This window comes from Stegodyphus dumicola, chromosome X1 (assembly GCF_044657685.1).
Source record: "Stegodyphus dumicola isolate Sdum_Otavi_A_Nest chromosome X1, ASM4465768v1".
Classification (NCBI taxonomy): Eukaryota; Metazoa; Arthropoda; class Arachnida; order Araneae; family Eresidae; genus Stegodyphus; species Stegodyphus dumicola.
In genome coordinates this window covers 95950103-95969351 of record NC_140780.1, presented here as the reverse complement: position 1 = coordinate 95969351, position 19249 = coordinate 95950103, and the positions used below count along the sequence as shown (strand labels likewise).

The window sequence follows — 19249 nt, the reverse complement described above, 5'->3', positions numbered from 1 at the left end:
AATATCATTAGAAGTCAATCGTGATTGGCTGTAACATACAATATCATGCTGGTTTCATTCATTTTAGTATAGATGCATGTTAGTTGTAAACTTCCATCCGCATTTGCAGCGGTTTCCAGCCGCTTAAATTCAACTACGTTTCCGAAAATTGTTACTTTGCATTGCATGCTTAACGTTTGAAAGCCAGTGTATGTAATCTTGCTTCTTTGATGAAATTTTAACGAAAACTTGAATTTAAATACGGAACATCTTTTTATGTAATTCACAAACAATGCCAGAGGGGATGACCCGAATGTTAGATAGCTTTTCAAGAGTCGATGAAATGTATTAACATCTTCAGACGTGACCTTGTTGTATTGAAAGCAAAATTCAGTGAATTCTATAAATTAAGCGAACTTTGGTTATGACAAACTTATTTTCATTTCTTTTACCTTTACGTTTCCTTGCACTTAATTGTCATTTTACTGGAAAAATTTTAAACAATTCACAATCAATTCATTTCTGCAATTCCATTACGCATACATACTGGAGTCTATTAGTACATTTATGCTTTTCATAGTGTGTTTAAAACGATAATATAGTGAATTTACTTGTCCACTACAACGAAATTAATACGCGGAGACAATATTTTGGGTTTTTTGTTTGCTTAATCTGGTTTTAAGGCATTATAGAATAAATAATAATGCTTCTTTCTAAGTTTAAAATTAAGCTAAAAAATCACACTGCGTAATCTAAAATGTTATAAAAACTTAAATATCAAAATAATATATTTAGAATTTAATTTCTAAACTTTCTTGCAGGAAACATTTCACCATAAATTTTATTTATCTGTATATTTTAATCGAAAGCAGTCTTAAAATTAATAAGCTGTTATACTGATTCCAGTGGGTTTATGTTAAGAACCTTTTCCATTTTATAGATTTGAGATGAAGCCTCGGCAGGGGACAGGAGTTCGACAATGTTGGAGATCTACGCGGTACATTACAAAACATATTCAACAACAGAGAAGCGAAATTCTATAGGAAGAAAATAGAAAAGCTTGCAGGGATTTGTATTTAGATTAAATAACCAATTTGATTCAATTTTACGTTCTTTCCTATAAGCCTTCATTCCCCTAACTGTCAATGCCAGAATACTTAAACTTGGTAGCGTGCGTGAAGTAATGCAAATCCTACCTTGAGGAGAAAATGTTTAAATACTGAGTTCCAGAAAGGAAAGTGAGAGAGTTTGGGGAATCGCCCTCACCTCTGTAGCGTGACCTTCTATTTCTGGATTTATTGCTGGTTTACATGGCATAACAGCTAGAACTTTGCTGCCACTAAATTTCGACACGGTTTTAAGTAACAGGAGTTTTCTGAAGCCTGTAGAGTAGTTTAGTTCTTGTTATTTGAGTTATCGCCCGAGTGAGGCGTAGTATGTTAGCGTCAATTCGGCGCATTGTGAATTTTAAAGAGTTTAATAAAGGGTACTTTTAATCCTTCTCCTGTGTAATTTCTACATTTACTTCAATTGTCACTTTAGAAGATAAACAAGTGGCTCTTACAAGCTATCCGATAAATGATATAAGTTCATATGCAATAATATCATAGATTTAGAGCCAATAAATGTTCTCTAAAATAAAACGGAATTCTTTCAATGAAATCTGCAAGAGCATTTATATACAATTCATTGAAAAGGTATTTTAGATGTATTTAAATAATTAAAACATTTATTTAAAATGCTTAAATGTCAATGAGAAATAATAATTAGAAATACAAAATGCTATCATTTATGCAAAACCTGAAACAAAAAAGTATTATTTTATTATTCCACGATGCATAATGTAAATTCTAAAAATTAATCGAACGCGTGATGAACCAAGTGGATTGTTTGTTAAAAATTCCCTATTCGAAGCGTTCTAGTGCCCGAAATTATTAACTTCAGTTGGAGTACAAAGGGGCAACATGTTTACTTGATAATAATTATAAATGCGAGTGGTCTCATGAATGGAAATGATCTTTTGTTTACAGTAGACGCAAGGATAATGAATTTTCATTCGATGACTTTTTCAAGATAGCCGCGAGTAAAGTTTGCACCAGTTGCTTACTGATTGCCGAAATGAAAGCGGTTTTTGCATTAACATTGTTTAAAGTATGATAAACTATTTTACCTTCAATTTTATTTCAAATAATATATTGAGAAAGCTGAAATTTGAGCTAGAGCTGGTTAATGAAATCAAGAATATTTCTTCCAAACGACGACACTCGCAATGCTTTCTTTCCAATTCCAGAATACTCTTTTTCTTCAAAATTTGGTACACATTCTTCCTTTCTCCTTTCATCTTCTGCCATCCCCAATCGATCTTCCATTCCCCTTTTCTTTCTCTACTCGAAACGTTACTGTTTGAGACAGCAAACACTGGTTTTAATTAGTTAACACGACTTAGGCAGGACAGGCCGTTTTGTTTTCACTGACTCAGCTCTTGAATTCTATCATTTATTAACTACTTTCTTTTAAAAATTTAATCTGTTCAAAATAGGGATTACAGGCATGCACAAAATACGTGTGCATATTATTATTATTGTTATTATCATGCATATAATGCCCGCTTTTATTTTCCGTTACTTTCTAAACAATGAAATTTGGTTCCTGTACTTAAAAAAACAAAAGGTCTACGAATGCATAAGAGATTAATGCATATGCTTAGTAAACGTACATTATTCTCCAAGACGACCACCCAAGGATCCAAATAATTATGCTCTTTCTTTCAGGTGGCGTCCTTCGAGATCAGATATGCAAAACTTACATTTATTTATGTTTTTAAAAGTATTGGCGACCTTTACAGGTGGTCGTTACGAGAGGGCTCACTTTAGTTAGTATGTAACAAGTAACGGAATTCATTTAAACTAATATAAATTAAATAACTTACCGGTTTTCCTAGAAGTTTTTTGTTCTGAGAGAGATTTATGTGCAAGATAACTGAAACTCTTTTTCACAGCCAATTATTAGATAATTTTAGTTGTTTTCTGTATTTCTATTATATATTACTGATATATGTACAATGCAGCAAAAAATTTAAACATTAGTCATAATTTTTATATTACTTACAATGCTGTCTTACGTATGAATTTGAAATTAAAATTACAGTAGATGTATTTAATTTTGATTACATTAATAAAAATCTTCTGCGTTTTTTAAGTACTTCAGATGTGATAATGGGAATTACTAATACTTGTTTTAAATTTCACGTTAATCCTTGTTGTATTTGACGTTAACTAAAGCGTTTTCTATGAATACTAATGACATTTATGAGTTTGTCCGTGTCAGATATGTATCAATAATACAGTCCGTTTTCCATTACCTAAAAATAATTATGTTACTCAAAAGCCAAAAAACTGTATAAAATGCAGTCTCCAAAGACACAGAAGAGTTTCCAGCTTTAACTATATTTTACCTCAAATAAACTGAATAAATGAATTTTTTTAACACAGTGGCCGAATTCTTCGTATCGAAAATTTTGGAGATCCAAACCTGGAGGCTTCCGTAATGCAGTCTAGTCCCAAATCTCGTGGAAGTCATAAAGCATCCTTAAAAATATACCTTATCATCTCAAAACGTCACTTGCGATAAGTTCGCTACAACTTTTCTACTCCTTATAGTATACAGTAAATCCTCTCACTGCGATAAGCCTTCCTAAAAAAGACCGCCTCTAGTAGGTAGCAGTATTTTTGAGAAAAATTGTATATCAATATTGAATATCATCTGTCTGAAACAAACGTCACTACAGAAGAGCAAAATGTCTTAAAACAGTTGATAGTTGTCTTCTCTATTTCTGTGTTTCCATCTTAGCCACGTTAGGAATATAAGTATCATTACGTTTTAACAAGACCTCCTCGCTAAAATTTTAATAAACGTTCCGGTAAAGTTTTAATTTTAATTTAATCGGTAAATCCAGCGGTTGTTACCAATTCTCAAATTTCACTTTAAAAATGTGATAGTCTCGTAGTACCACGTTTGGTTTCGTAGTTAATCCAATGACACATTTTAAACAAAAATGTATGCAGACAAAAAGAGACAAATTTAGAATTATGACCTTCGAGTAAAATTTAGAATTAAAATGTTGTCTAAAAAAATGTGGTGTTTTGAGATGAAGATGAATTGGGAAGATTCCTTCAATAACGGTGGTTACTGATGAGGAGATGGGGGGGATAGCAGCAGATGAATCGGCACGATTTTGAGTAAAATATGAAACGGACAGACGCTTTCTAACCTAAGCCATTATTAAGCCGAAAGTTCTTCTCTACACTGGTGAAAAACTTCATAGCTATTCTTATGAAAACGCCTTTTAAAACAGCAAATTTTTGGCCTAATTTATATAGGAAATTATCAAATTGAAACATATTTGTTATCTCCAGATACACCGGTGCCTTTAACTATGTTGCTTTCCTATCCTAGTAAGAACCCCACCCATAATTAAAAACCTGATAATTATTTTTTGCGTCGGCCCAGTGCGTCGCATTTTCACTTAGATGACGTATCTGTATGCAGTTCTATGAGTTTTGGACCAATGAAAATTCTTAGCTTTATTACAAAAGCTTTTAATTCCTCAGAGAGAGAATTTCATTCAGCGTTTTTACAGTTATTTGCTGATGGGTCTTTGAACTTGTTTTCAATTTTGATATTCGGATGAGTTGTTTTAGTTTCTGTTGCTGCCGATTTTCATGGAGGATAATTTATTTCTGTTCCTTGCTTTATCTATTTTCAGTTATAAAATTTTACTAAAAAAATGGATGCATATAAAAGTTATAGTTCAAACTTTTACCTCCTGCGAATCTGCTTCAATTAATGAAATTAACTGTATTTATTTAAAATGTCATATCAACCATTAAATATTTTAGCCACTTATTTTTTTATACGTTGCCCGTGAACAATTTCTAATCAAAACTCAATTCTTTCAATACGATTTTGATGAAGTCTTATTATCATTTTAATTATAAAAAGTCATATTCTGTAAAAACTCAATTTTTCTTTCTGATTCGGTTATAACTATGGGAAGAATTTTGAAATAATATCGGCTTCGACATCTGATCGCTGCTGGCGATTTGAGTGATGCATTCGGTTCGTTTTTGTAATTCGGAAATACTTATAACCCGTCAAAGTCATTTTTTTGGGGGGGGGAGTGTCATAATTCTAAATTACTGATCAGCCGTATCTTTCAACCAAAAGAATTAATTATTTGGGCATTTTCTTAATATTCTATTTATCACTTGAATATAATTATTCATAACCTTGGTTAATCAAGAACACAATATTAAAATATAACACCAGTTTGAGTAATGCAAAAAAGTACTAACATGTGACATAAATCCGCATCGTTTAATTCTGCATTATTTTGTAATGGAAATATGTGTTGCTTTATTTTACTTTTTTATGAAATAAAATTTATTTTTATAAAGGTAGTCTTATTTTACGATTGCTACTGATGCAGTTGTTTAGCAGATTTCTCAAATTGTAACATTTTATTAGTGTAGAAGCTATAAAGGAGAAATACTGACAATAAAGAAAACAAGATGGAAACTTCAGTGCTTAATGAAGAGTATACGCTTCTGATCAATAGCAAAGATGGTCAACAAAATTCCTTAGGTAAAAAAAAAAAGAATTTAACTTGTACATTTATTACATTTATTGATAAATAACAAATGTTTTTAATGAAAATATATTTCGATGTATATGTATCTTGTGCTAATGTTCTGCTGCATAAACTATCAGGAAAATTTCCTTAAACGTCTAAATACATTCTAATTCGTCTGCTTTCCCCGTAAAGAAAAAAGCTGTGAATTAGCATTGAAACAATATATGAGATTTTATGATATTATTTTCTTTCACATGAAAACATCTATCATTGTTTTTTCAAATTCCTAATGCATTGGAGTTTAAAAGATGGTACATTCGCTCAAAAATGTTATTTTTTTAATATTTCAAAAACTTTTAAAATTGTGCGTGTGTGTGATTATGGCAAAGCCTCGAGGGCTATCTGCCTAAGAGGAGGGATGCCTTCGTGGAGGACTTTCTAAGGAAAACTGACTCGTATACACGTTACACATGGGGAAAACCACGAAAACACCCATGCAGCCAGCCCGTTCGCGGGATTCGAACCTCGGACCGAACTACCAGTGTTCAGCGACTTTGCCGCTCGGCCGCTGGTGGGCCCTTTTAAAATTGAAATTAGCCATAAACTTGAGTTTTCACTAAATCTATAGTGCTAATATTACGTCAGCAATAAAGTAAAAGGATTTCTGACTTTTTAGATAATTGCTGTGGGATATAAAATTTTCAGCTTTCTTGTGAATTTTGTACATCAACCAAAAGATAAGGTGAGAGATAAAATTTTATATCTCACACAACTTTATTTTCAAAGTTGCAAAATGGAATTGAAGTTCTTAATAATAGCATTTGGTAAATTTATGCAAAGAAATCACTTAAATGCAATTATATATACATTGTTTGAGAGAATAATTAATTTACAGAAAGTGCTAGCATATATTTTTGTTTTAACAGGATAAATGAATTGTTGGTTACATTGGATGCTGAAACAATATGTATTAGTCCAACAATACCTGATTATGTAACCCTCTTCTATTAAAATTAGCAAATGTGTTACACTAATGGCAGCTTCGTATTGCTTTTTAATCTCATTGACAATCTTTTATTTGTATTTTTCTTACATGCTTCTAAATTGTGTCTCAAGGTATAACTTAAACAATATTTCGACATTAACGTTATGACAACTTCTGCTTTGCATATTTCTAAATCTAAATGTTCGCAATAATTTTAATAAAGTAAAAGAAGTGTATCTCTGCTGTAGGAAAGGCTCTTTCTATCTGTAATAACATAACGAAATTAGGAAATCAAAGTCACCACTTATAGTTGAACACTTTTATATATGCATATTACTTAATAAATATTATCAATTCTTTTCTCTTTTAAAATTAGAACTTTTAAGGTTTTTCAAAATCACGTTTTTCTCCACTTAAAATATTGATTCTTTATTCTCATATATTTTTCTCCTTGACTGTTTTAAACACTGAAAAGGATTGTGTAAGAACTATGATGAACCTTACAATCCACTTTTGATCTGAATTTAGTTCAGCATATATATTTTTTTCTTCGCTTAGCCACATATTGCGGCAAATTTCCTTTGATTTGCCTTCTTAGTGCCTATATTAAATGCAGATATCTGTGGTAAATAATTAATATATAGATAGTTAATGTAATCTTTAGGTAAATAATATTTAGAGAAATCTGTATTTATTTAAAGCTTTTTCTTTCCTAACTATTTTCATTATGGCAACAAGAATCTAACATTCCAGTAATGAACATTTAATATGTTGGTTATCTTGTAGAGTTTTCCTTAGTTTTCATAACAAATTACTTTAAGTTTGGTACTTTTCCTGAACCTTTCATTTTCCCCTCGCATTTCCTGGCCAGAATGCAAATTTAAATTATGTGAAGTGAGTATAAAGTCAGATGAATCGAGTAGTTTATTCACAGCGTGATTTCGCTACCCAGCTTACATTACTGTTTGTCCTAGCTGTTACACTGAGTCGCTGATACGCCTTTTTGACCATTTAATAAGTATATCAAAGAGTATGTTTGTTGAGTCAGCCTTTAGATAGCCCTAAATTAAATTGTTAGTCCAGCACTACTCTTATATTTTAATTTATTTGGAAATTGTTCTAGATCTTACAATCTTGTAAACCAATAATTCAAAATTTTAATTTTATGTGTTAATTTTTCAGATTTTTCCCTGACTGTAATTCATCACAGAGTTTCAAACTGAGAACTTTCAAACGTTTTATCTCATTATAATTAAATTATTGGCATTACAAACAGAAAAATGAGTGATCGTTTTGCATAATAAGTGCAATTTTGTAATGAATACATTAACAAAATTTTAGTTTTCAGTTTGGTGGCATATCCCCTCCTCAAATTACAATATTTACCTTATATTTAGCATAATGAAGTAAATTTACCGATTAAATTGTATTTTGTAAAGTACACTGTTATCCATGAAAATTACTATGCCATGAAGAAATGAAAAAAAAAGGGAAATTTTCACGAAGCATAGAACCTGCTGGGATATGATTAGCATTTCACAGCCTGAGATAGGTCCACGTAAGAGTAATGGTACCTCAAACCAGTACAAAACATCAGATTCATTTTTTTTTAATCGCGTTTCATACATCGTATAAAAAGAAGCAACTTATATCAGCAGATCTCAGAATTATACCGAGGGAGAATTACTGATCACCGTAGCGCGTAGCAGCTGCTCTCGTTGGTCGAGATCTAACGACTATTAATGAGAATTTGCCGTTAGTGGGCCCAAAAGGATCATACGAAACGACACCAGTATTCCAAACGACAAACACAACGTTCGTATCACTGTTAGGGACCACACGGCCACATCACATATAATCTGTATCAGGAAAAGGGTGAATTTCGCAGCAGGAAATAGTAGCACGTATGGTGCCATGATGTCTGCCAGATCATAGGTTGTCGGGAAGGAGGCAATTGCTTTTTATTTCCTTGACTCTGCAGCACAGGAATCAGTCAGTGTTACAATGGTGCGTTCATCGATATACGTGAGCGGATCAATGACGCGATGTTGTCTTTTATAACGAATCTTGTTTTACGCAGCATGACGGAGATATCTTTGCGTGGAGGCACCAGCAGGACAAATGCTAGGAGCTTGCATTCTTCATCGTCGTACTGGTCCAGACTCTGAATTGATGGTATGAGGTGTCACTGGGTACACACTTCGTTTACTTCAGATCTGCATATCTAACACTTTAAATGAAAACTGTCGCATTATTGAGGCTTTAATGCCCATGACTGTACCATATCGTGGGTGCCTCTGACACCCTACCTTCCAACAAGATAGTTTGAAATTACACATTTCTTACGGTGTCATGCGTTTCTTCAATACGCAAAGGACATACCTGCTGTTTGAGCCGGTGCGTTCAACAGATCTCTCACCATTTGAAAACGTCTGGTCAATGGTTGCATACAGACTGGCGCAACAGCTGCCGACAATCCGTAGAACACATAATTTACAGAGAAATGAATTCGCGTGCACTGTAATACTTTTAAGTACCATCCAAAACCTGTTCGACTTAGTGCTCCGCCATATGATAACTGCTAATGCTAACTGAGGCGGATGCTCAGGATACTTATTTCTGCGTTGTACCTCAAAATTACCCGAAATTTTAATCATTTCATTATTCCACTATAACCTAAAAATGTATATGTTTTGTAAAATAGGTATGATTCTAGAAACTATTTTTCATCGTGGTATGGCAGTTTTAACGTCCGGCTGTATTAAAGTATTACTGCATTAAACCAAGTGCAGTTCAATTTCACCATTCCATTTAGAGGTTCGTAATTTAATTTGGGCAAAGAAATAATAATATTTCTATGAAACATGCAGGAATGATTCGATGTAATAATGAAATCAAATTAAATCCCTTATGTTAGACAAATTCTTAGTTTTTTATGGACCTACATAGTATTATATAGAAGATCCATATTCTTTTCAGAGAAATAAATTCATTAATGCGCTCAGTTATCATGTTTCAAATGTAATGTACAAAGGATTTAAAACATTTTATCGAATAATACAGAATTAAAATCCAAAGCTGAAACTCATTAAAGTAGCTAGCAAAATGTGTAAATTATAATTAGACTTTAAAAAGTGGGAAAGTGGGTTAAACGTTCAGTAACAAGAAGATTTTTCACTTAAAAATAAAGCAAATTTGAAGCTAATCGTCTCTACGCATGTTATGAATAATCTTTTCTTCAACGCCGTAGTATTTTATCACTTATTTAAATGCAATCATCCCATGCGCAGCGTTGCTTGAATTTTAATATGGTTGCAAAGATCAAGGTGAATCTAGAAATGTCAGATGAAACAGATCTTTGCAGTAACCTGAAAAGTAATCTTTTATTCTACGAAATGAAAAATTAAATGTTAAAAGGTGTTTTACGTTGCGGCCTCAAGGCCAAGGTATTTGTTTGGCAGGTTGCAGTATTTAATGTAGAAAATCCTGATTTTAACGCGTCTGGCAGATTGTGCATAGTAATTTTAATACATAAACATTGAAAGTATAGCTCAGTTATTTAGGATATGCATGCAGATGGGCTTCAGAATTGCCGCTTAATGTCCATTATTTTAGGTATGTGATTGCTGTTTTTACAATTATTTATTTTAAGATGCTAAATCCGTCAGTTTAATTGTGCATTAATTCAACTAAAAGTCAGTGCAAAGACATTAATCTAACATTCGCTAATGTTATTTAGTGGAATAATTATCATTAAACGATGTACCTTTCTTAATATTTTTTCATTCTCCGAGAAGTTCTCACAGACTGATGCTTTATAAATATCCCTCTAAAGAGAGTACCACTTCACAAAAGAGTTCAGAATTTTTGGATTCCGGAATTTTTTACGATACAAATTACTTTTCACAGCATAGTACACACACGTTCAAACATGGCGGACTGCGAAAGCTCGGATTTCTCCGAAATCTTTTCTAAATGGGATATGTAAGTGACGTCACAGACGCGAATGCGGTCAGTGACTGCTTTCCGAAAGACCCCGTTTGAAAATTCTGTGAAAAAGGGCGTGAAAAATCAATACCACCACTAAAGGACGAGCAATTGTTTATTAGATCGTATGGCCTAAATCGACTAGAAAGCATTATTTCTGATTTATATTAAGAAAACGTTAATATCTTTCTGTGATTCTGATACAAATTTAATGCTGAAACCTAAATTTATGCAATCGGTAAAAGCGCAAGTTTCCTTTACGTTTTTTAAATGTGATGTTATGTATCAAATACTAATTTAACGAATGCTTATTCGTTTAAATCAACAATATTATGTGTTTAATTCTTTTCATAATTACCTTGAAAATGTTTTCCAAATAAGCAGAATTCGAACATAAAATATGATCACAAGAATCAGTAAGTAATGTGAAAATATTAATTGTGTATTTGTTATTTAAAGTATCCAGCATTTGTCGCAATTATTTTATAATAATTCTATAAAACTTAATGCTGCTTCTTTGGATTGTGTATGTATCATCGGTAACAAATTTCAAACATTTATATATACCATCGGTAATTTCAAACAAGAATTGGAAAAAGAGACCGGAAATTCTTTGGCCTACAAATTGAGATAGCTTATGTTAGTTCCTGTGTCGAAATACAGCTTTGGAAAATCTCGGAAAATGTAAAAGTATAAAAAAAGATACAAATGTAAATATCCTAAAGTAATCCTAGTCTAAAATAAGTTGGTAATGAAAAGCTATGTTGAGGTTCTAGGAGATTATAATATCGTAAGATTCTCTGCCTCTTTATTGCATACATTCGTGGCATAACTGAAAAGCCCATCCGACGAGTAATTGAAGGCCCTGGAGTTCACGTCTCGTCGAGGAGAGAGCTCTTTTTTCATATCCCCACTGCTAAACGCTCTACAGTATTTGTTGAAATAAGTTTATCTTACGCTATTTTTATTTCAGCAGTTTTATATTTAATGCTTAAATTTAAGTAATTAAATTATTACATTTCTAAACATAATCTTAATAACTAAATTTGATTATTTATGAAGTTTTTCATAACAGTTAACAATTAAGTTCAAGGATTTCAAGATCTTTTCTTTTAAAATTTGATCATATTTTATTTATTTCCAGATAGTTATTAACAAATCATTTAATGTCAGCAAAAGATCCATGTTCTTTTACTTTCTCTGAATAGTTGAAGGTACTTTAGATTTTTATTGGTTTTTTTTTTTTTAAATGCACATACAGTCGTACCCGGTTAATGCAAATCCGATGTATAAAGAACCCCTGTGTTTAAGTAATGAACCACCTGGTACTGTTATTTTGTGCGGCTACAGCAAACATCATATGTACGAAAATAGGATATAACAAACTTCGTAGATCATTCGGCTGAATTTTTTTCATTTTTTACAATTTTTTACAGAGTTTCTTCAAGTTTTAATTAAAAATTTATTAATACTTAAAATCACCTATGTTTAAGCTACTATGATAGCTAAAATCACCTTCGTGTTAAATTCTTATACAGTAAGACCCCGCTTAACGCGGGGGATACGTTCCATCAATGTAGAGCGTAATGCGAAACAGCGCTAAACGAGGCTATCTTTACATGTAAATATTGGGGTTAGGGGAAGATGGCTAGGAAATTGGTTAGGTATTAAATTTAAAAAGTATGTTTTTTTAATAAAAATAAAACCAAACATTTATTTCCTAAAACCCAAATTAATACCACATTATTATTTCTTGCAAAAATATAAACAAACTATAAATAACAAAACGAATATTCTTAAAAAAAACAAATGAAATTCTAAGTCAGTCCTATTTAGTTAGCCTTCCGCGTTTTCAGTGTTCTGCCTTTTTGTGACAAAAGCATCTAATGTTGTTTGCCTTTTTCTTTTGCGTTGTTCTCTTAAAAGTTCTTCATAAACGGATAGAGCATCTCTAACACCACGCCTTACTTTTGAGCTCCTGTCAAAATTCGGATCATTTTCAATGAATTGATCCATTATTTCAGTTATGGTAGACAAACTCCTTTTTACAAACGTTATCGAAAGTTCTTTTTGCTCTTGTTCTGAGTCACTGCTGTCAACATTTTTGTTTTCTTCTTGTTCAGTTAATTCCTTGAGCTCATCATTAGAAAGACTAGCCGCTGCTTCTTGAATTATTTCTTCGACATCTTCCACATTTACCCCTTCAAAATATGTCTGTACAATACCGCACCAAACAAGAAATACAACTACACTCTTTCGGATATGTATTTGAAACCTATCGCTGCATAATATTTCGGGGAATCCCCGTATGCTGCGAGCGATTTCGTGGAATCCCCGGGTTGAAATAAAAGAGCGCTAAACCGAAACAGCGCTAAACGAAACAGCGTTAAGCGGGGTCTTACTGTATATTTATCAATACCTTTTTCTGAGTTCTAACTAAAAGCTATGTGAGGCAAGGATAATCCTGAGTTCTTGGAAAACTAGGATACAGTAAGTATATCTTAAACGATCTTATTGCTTTACGTAGTAAAGAACGTGTATATGTTGTCTGATTACATTTAGAATCTTCGATTAAATTGTAAGATATAGCTCTGTTAAAAGCTGACGTAGGATAAAAAGTTTGAAACTTTCGCTTTCAGGGAAAGAGGAAGCAGTGAATAGATTCTTAAGGAGGAATATGCCGGTAGGTTCTTTGTGAATAGAAATATTTTGCTTTTCGTTATACATTTAAATACTAGTTATATACTTGAATACATGATTGCAATAAAAACATAATAGGTACATAATTATGTTATGAATACCGTTTATAAATTTAAATACTAGTTATATACTTGAATACTTGATTGCAATAAAAGCATTTGATTAGTTGATTACATTATCCTATATACATTAGTTATGAGTACTTAGTATGGTTGTTGACACTTATATATATATACAATAATTCTTGGATACATAAAGTTCGTATGTATCGTAGTTTACATTGAATACATAAATTCATGTAAGCTTCAATATTTATATACCTCACTGCTTGATAACTTAATTAACTAATAATTTTTACTGCTGCAATTCTGGCACTAGTGGCACTCGTTAGCACTGTCGCTGGTGGAGTAAAGCATATATTTGCTAGTACAAACGCCGCGGATACGTTTCAGGAAGAAAATTGACCTAGATCTTAACGTGCAACGTGTTTTATCGGTATGCTTTCTTTAAGTATTTAGAACGCCTTCCAAGTTCCATCTTCTGACGAAAGGCTTTCGCATTCTTTAATTTTTTTCCCTCAAATTTAGGTGTTTTTTTAAATGACTATTTCCCTTCGCTTTGTATTTCTATATATTTTGGAGGAAATAAATGCGCTCCTATTTGACACTGAATACGACAGGTTAAAAACAAAATTGGCCCACCAGCGGTCGGGTGGTAAAGTAGCTGAGTACTGGTAGTTCGACTTGGGTTCTACACCTGGCGAATGGAGTGGTTACATGGGTTTTTCTCATGTGTAACGTGAATATGAGCCAGTTTCCTTTCAAACGTCCACCCGAACGGAACCCCTCCCTTTAGGCAGAGAGCCCCGAAGTGTTTTGCAGTAATTAAATAAACCAAACCAAGCTAATGGCAAAATTATCTTCGTTTTTCAATTTTTCCCGATTTGTGAAACTTTAGATCTTCTTCTTCACTCTGTATTAGTGAAAGTTTTCTATGTCAAAAATTCAGCTGAGTGGTGACTTGTAAATATAAAGCGCTCTACACTGATTATAAGGGAAGCATTATTGATAAAATACGAAGCGGCTGTAGCAAAGTTGATATCTGCTGGAATAAAGTTTATCTTAAAATGCAGTTTATACTATATGGAAAATCGACACTTGATAGTTTCTGCTCCTGGAAAAATTTGGCTACGTGTTAGAAGTTGAAAACGTTCGAGCATAAGGATGTTGAAGGAATATCGCTAAAATAGTTCACCATTCAGAAAAGCCTCGTTTTGTCAAAAACTGGACAAATGCTTCAGATAAAAGCCATTAAATTTTATATACACTTTAGAGAAACTGCCCCTTTTATGCTGAAATGGCTGACTAAATAGATTAATGAAGTAGAATATTTTCCAGTAAAAGTGCTGGACAATTGGAAAATGTTTAAAACATTTGATGCGAAAAAATGAAAAACAGATTTAGAACGAAGTCTCTTGCCACTACAAAGAAAACGATATTTTCAATACTGATGAAGCTGGGTTGTCCTTCAAGATAATGCCAGACCAAACCATTGTGGGCGTCATCATGAATAACTGTCACCGTTCGATCTCTTAGGCTTTTGATCACTGGAAAATCTCAACAGCCAAGATGTGTAAAAAGTATAAAAGTTCTTTCTGTTTCCTATAAAGTTAACCGCAAGGTATGGATGACGTCGGAACTATCCGAAAAAGGATTATGAAAGTGGGCTGAAGAGCTTTTGGCCAAAAAGCGAAAGCTTATAACCTTGATTAACAAATGTACTGCACAAGCACATGTTCAAAATTTAGAATGTATTAAAATTGTTTTCTGTCGCCCCGCATCTTGCAGACAGAGAACTTCTCATCTCTGCCAATAATGGCATTATACGACAACCACAAGTCAGAACTTGCCTTCAAGATTCATGTGCAGGCCCAGTACTCTGGAACCTCACATTTAACCACGTGATCAGGCATCCCTGGCCGTCATATGCAAAACCAGTTGTTTATGCAGATGACGCCACCTTTGTCATTAGCGGGAACACTCGCAACGAAATTGAGCAACTTGGCACGGAAGTATGCACCATCTTCGCAAATCTATGCCACTGTATTAAATTAACCATCTCCGAGACCAAATGCACAGCGCTGTTCATTCTTAAAAACGGGAAGAATCCAGTCAGGAAGTTAGAATTGCATTCCTATCAATGGGAAAAACATAAAATTTCGCAATGAAGTGAAATTACTAGGGCTTGTATGGGATAAACGACTTACCTGGCTACCTCACATAGCATACCTTAAAACAAAAACTCAAGCCATTGCAAACAAAATACATCAACTGAAAGGTGCCACTTGAGGAAGGAATCCTCACTTCCAAAAATTACTGTAGTTGAAAAAATGGTTGCCTTCGCCGCTGCCATCTGGGCGTCACCAGTAGGAGGAAGCAAAGTTAAACAGCTACTCTCAGTACAACGGCCATTTGCCCTCACTATAACCAGAGCCTTGCGAACAACTTCCACAGATGCACTAAACATTTTACCGGCCTGCTTCTCCACATCTACGTTGAGCATGAGGCAGTGCTAGGAAAGTTACTCTATCTGCAACAAAAAATTACCTACCATAGCTCCACATTTGCACCTACAGAGTTTGACCTACGATGTACTGTATCCCACACCCATCCAACAGACAGAGGAAAAGGCACCAAAGTCATACTGGCACAGCACAGCGACTCAAAGCTGATGGCTCAAATCTGATCGCTCAAAATCTGATGCAGGTGTAGGAAGTGCCCCAGTCCGTCTCCCTAACTCTGTACAGACATATCACTGGAAGGGGCACCTCGCGGAACATAACAGCGTCTTCCAGGCAGAGGCCTTAGCCTTGGAGCAAGCAGTCCCCTATGCCATTACTCAGAATCTCCGAAATATACAAATAATCTCAGACAGCCAATCTGTGCTACAAGCGATCCGCAATCCTTCACATTATTCACAACCAGTAAGGTCCACACAACAATTACTTTTCAACAGCACGCATCTGAAAATACCGCTTTATTGGACCAAAGCATATGTAGGATATGCGGGGAATGAGCTCGCCGATTCTCTAGCCAAAGAAGCGGCTTCTAATATAGAGGCAACAAAATGCTACTTCTCGGCAACAAGATCCTATCTTAAGCACCGTATTCTGAATATTTCCCTACAAAAATGGCAAACGGAATGCGACAACAGCGACAAAGGGCGTCGTACGTACGATTCTCTCCTAAAAGTCTGCATAAATAGGCTTTGCTCTGCCGCACAGCTTACTAGATATATCAGTGGACATGACCCATTCCCTGAGTATTTCTTCACCCGAGCCATCACGAATTCGGGCACAAGGAAGCCCTGACCACTACATTACGGAATGTCCACTAACCGAAAGGTTTCATATCACAATGCCTTCCACCAATATCAACCCATTCAGACGGTTTATATTGAGGAATCCAGCCCTACGACAAAGAATCTACAACACCATTAGCTTGCTAATGTCATCAGGATTAAAAAGGGGAGGATTGTTACTAAAGTTATCCAAATCCGCATGTCCTTTGAGAATTTTTAAAATTTTGTGCACGAAAGGGATATACTAGTATATTTTTTTTAAATCCTAAATAGCATTATTTAAAGTTTAGGTGGAAAAAAATTCTTTTGTGCCAAAAAACAAATAAACCCCTTCTATAAACACTTTATTTCTAACGTAACAATAAATAACAAAAATATTCTTACAGTTAATTAGAGTTGTAGCTGTATATAAAAGTATGTTATTGTTCAAAGTGAATTTTCTTATCAGCATCAGAATTTGTTTATAGTTGAAAATAATAATTTATTAATGCGCATATAAAAGCAATAATTTGAATGTTGTTCGCAAAGTAGTTGTCAAAGCTGAAGACGAAATATTTGAAATACTGTATTAGCATCATTCAGGATATCGCGAATTTCTACATCACTGACGGAAAAAAAATTCTCACTTTCTCTAATTTTAAATTAATTTCGCCTACCCTAAATGGTGAAGGAAAAAAAAAAATTCCAAAAAAATATTTTAACCAGAATTTATATCTATTAGTTTAAGGGTTAATTGCTTTGGTGAGAGCAAAGAACGAGTCTCTAAATAAATTATCCGAAAACATGCGACGCTAATACCATCCTCTCGTTTTCTCGAAATTTAAAAGGTCGGAAGCAGAAAACGAGATTATTTTCAGAAGTTTCATTAAAATGTTCCACAAATAAATGGCAATGAGAATATATAATTCAGCATTTTATCACATTAGTAATGTTTTTATGAATTTACTGGGTTTTATTAAGAGACTGTGTTTAAAAAAGTTAAAGAACAGAAAGAAGAAAACGGTAAAACCAAAACCAAAAAAAGGGGGGGAAGGAAGAAGGTCTTTCTATTTAAATTTTTTTAAATTCTTCATTTACATAAAACCAAGTAAAACGCAACTCGGGAAACAGACAATGATTTAAATTAAATATTATTATAATTACCCACTTAATCAAATAAGAAATATATGTGACGGAAAAATGTGTAAAAGGTAGAAAACCAATTAAAAAAGCACATTAGGGAATAATGTGTAAAGAGAAAGGTATGCATGCATATAATGAATAAATTATTCAAAATAACAATAACTCTATAATTGCAGGTTTGATTATTCTAATCTTAGCGAATTTTATTCCTATATAAAATAATAATAATAAAAGTAATAGTTATAATGATACACACACACACACACATATATATATATATATATAAAGGTGTGTGTGTATGCATGTATATCTATCAAATTATCTATCTATCTATCTATTTATATATATATATATATATATATATAAGTAGCAAGACAACATGAAATTAGACAGACCTTAGTGGTCAAGAACGTTGTGCATTGAGCTGCAAAAATTTTTAAAATTTTTTTTTAATTTAAAAAATGTGAGAACATTTTGAAGAGGAATGTTAAAAAGCTAATGCTTTATATATATATATATATATATATATATATATATATATATATATTAAATATTTAATAAACGTTGCTTGACGGATGCCGTTACGTAGAACGTAGACATTTCCATTTACATCAGGATTGTTTTCTTCCCATCTATGAATTATGAGCAAGCCACATATCTTATGCCATGCACAATTTTACAGTAAACAGTTACTCTCAAGAATGTTAAAACATTTAATATATCCTTCAAAAACTTATTTCTTACTTTTCACAGAAAATAGTTAGAATTGTTTTGAGGAGGAAGAAAGAATTTTTAGGGGAATTGAAGAAAATGTATAATCTAATTTGCATTTTAAAAAATTTAAAAAATTCCTTTATATAAGCATAAAAAACATAAAGATATAAAATTAAATTTTGTTAATGAAAATGCTTTTATTAGAAAAAAAAACGGTATTTTAAATTGCTTTCTAGACTGTTGGAAGTTGCAGTAGCAGATATGCAAAAAGGAGGCAAGTTAACTGTAAGGATGGCTTACCTGCAAGCAAAACTTCAAACGAGGATAAGAGCTCGGGAATTGAAATGGGCTACGAGACGCTAGGACCACTGCAGTAGAGGCCAGGAAGAGCAGAACCAATCACAAAGCAGCGTTCGCGGAAGAACACATTCCTCTTCCAGAGAGGAAAACTCCATCCAATATAAAATGTTACACACGAGGTGACAATTTCACAAGGCTTATGAAAATACGTCATTTATCTTTTCAACATAATCAAAGTTTTAGAGGTATCATTAATTCGTTCTGTTTTCTTCGTCTTTTTTTAATATTTTCCTAGAATTATCAGTAATGCTCGAAGTAAAAAATGGGGGATGAAAAGAAAAAGGGACAAAAAATGAAATTTCTGTAGTCGTTTTGTAGTTTATTCTGCGGTTTTATTATTGTAAAATATACGGCATGACTAAATACAGTATTCTTTTATTTATTCATAAAATTTTTTTCAAGCCAAATTT

At 33.1% G+C, this 19249-nt stretch overlaps 1 protein-coding gene across 1 annotated transcript in view; it reads right to left on the bottom strand.

Annotated features, from left to right (window-relative positions):
- LOC118195074 (uncharacterized) overlaps nt 1-18815 on the bottom strand; it is a 57129-nt gene extending 38314 nt beyond the window's left edge. Inside the window, exon 1 of the mRNA XM_035366308.2 lies at nt 18780-18815. The gene's annotated coding sequence lies outside the window, so the exon portion shown is untranslated. The remainder of the gene's footprint in view (nt 1-18779) is intronic.
- Between the last annotated feature and the right edge of the window lie 434 nt (nt 18816-19249).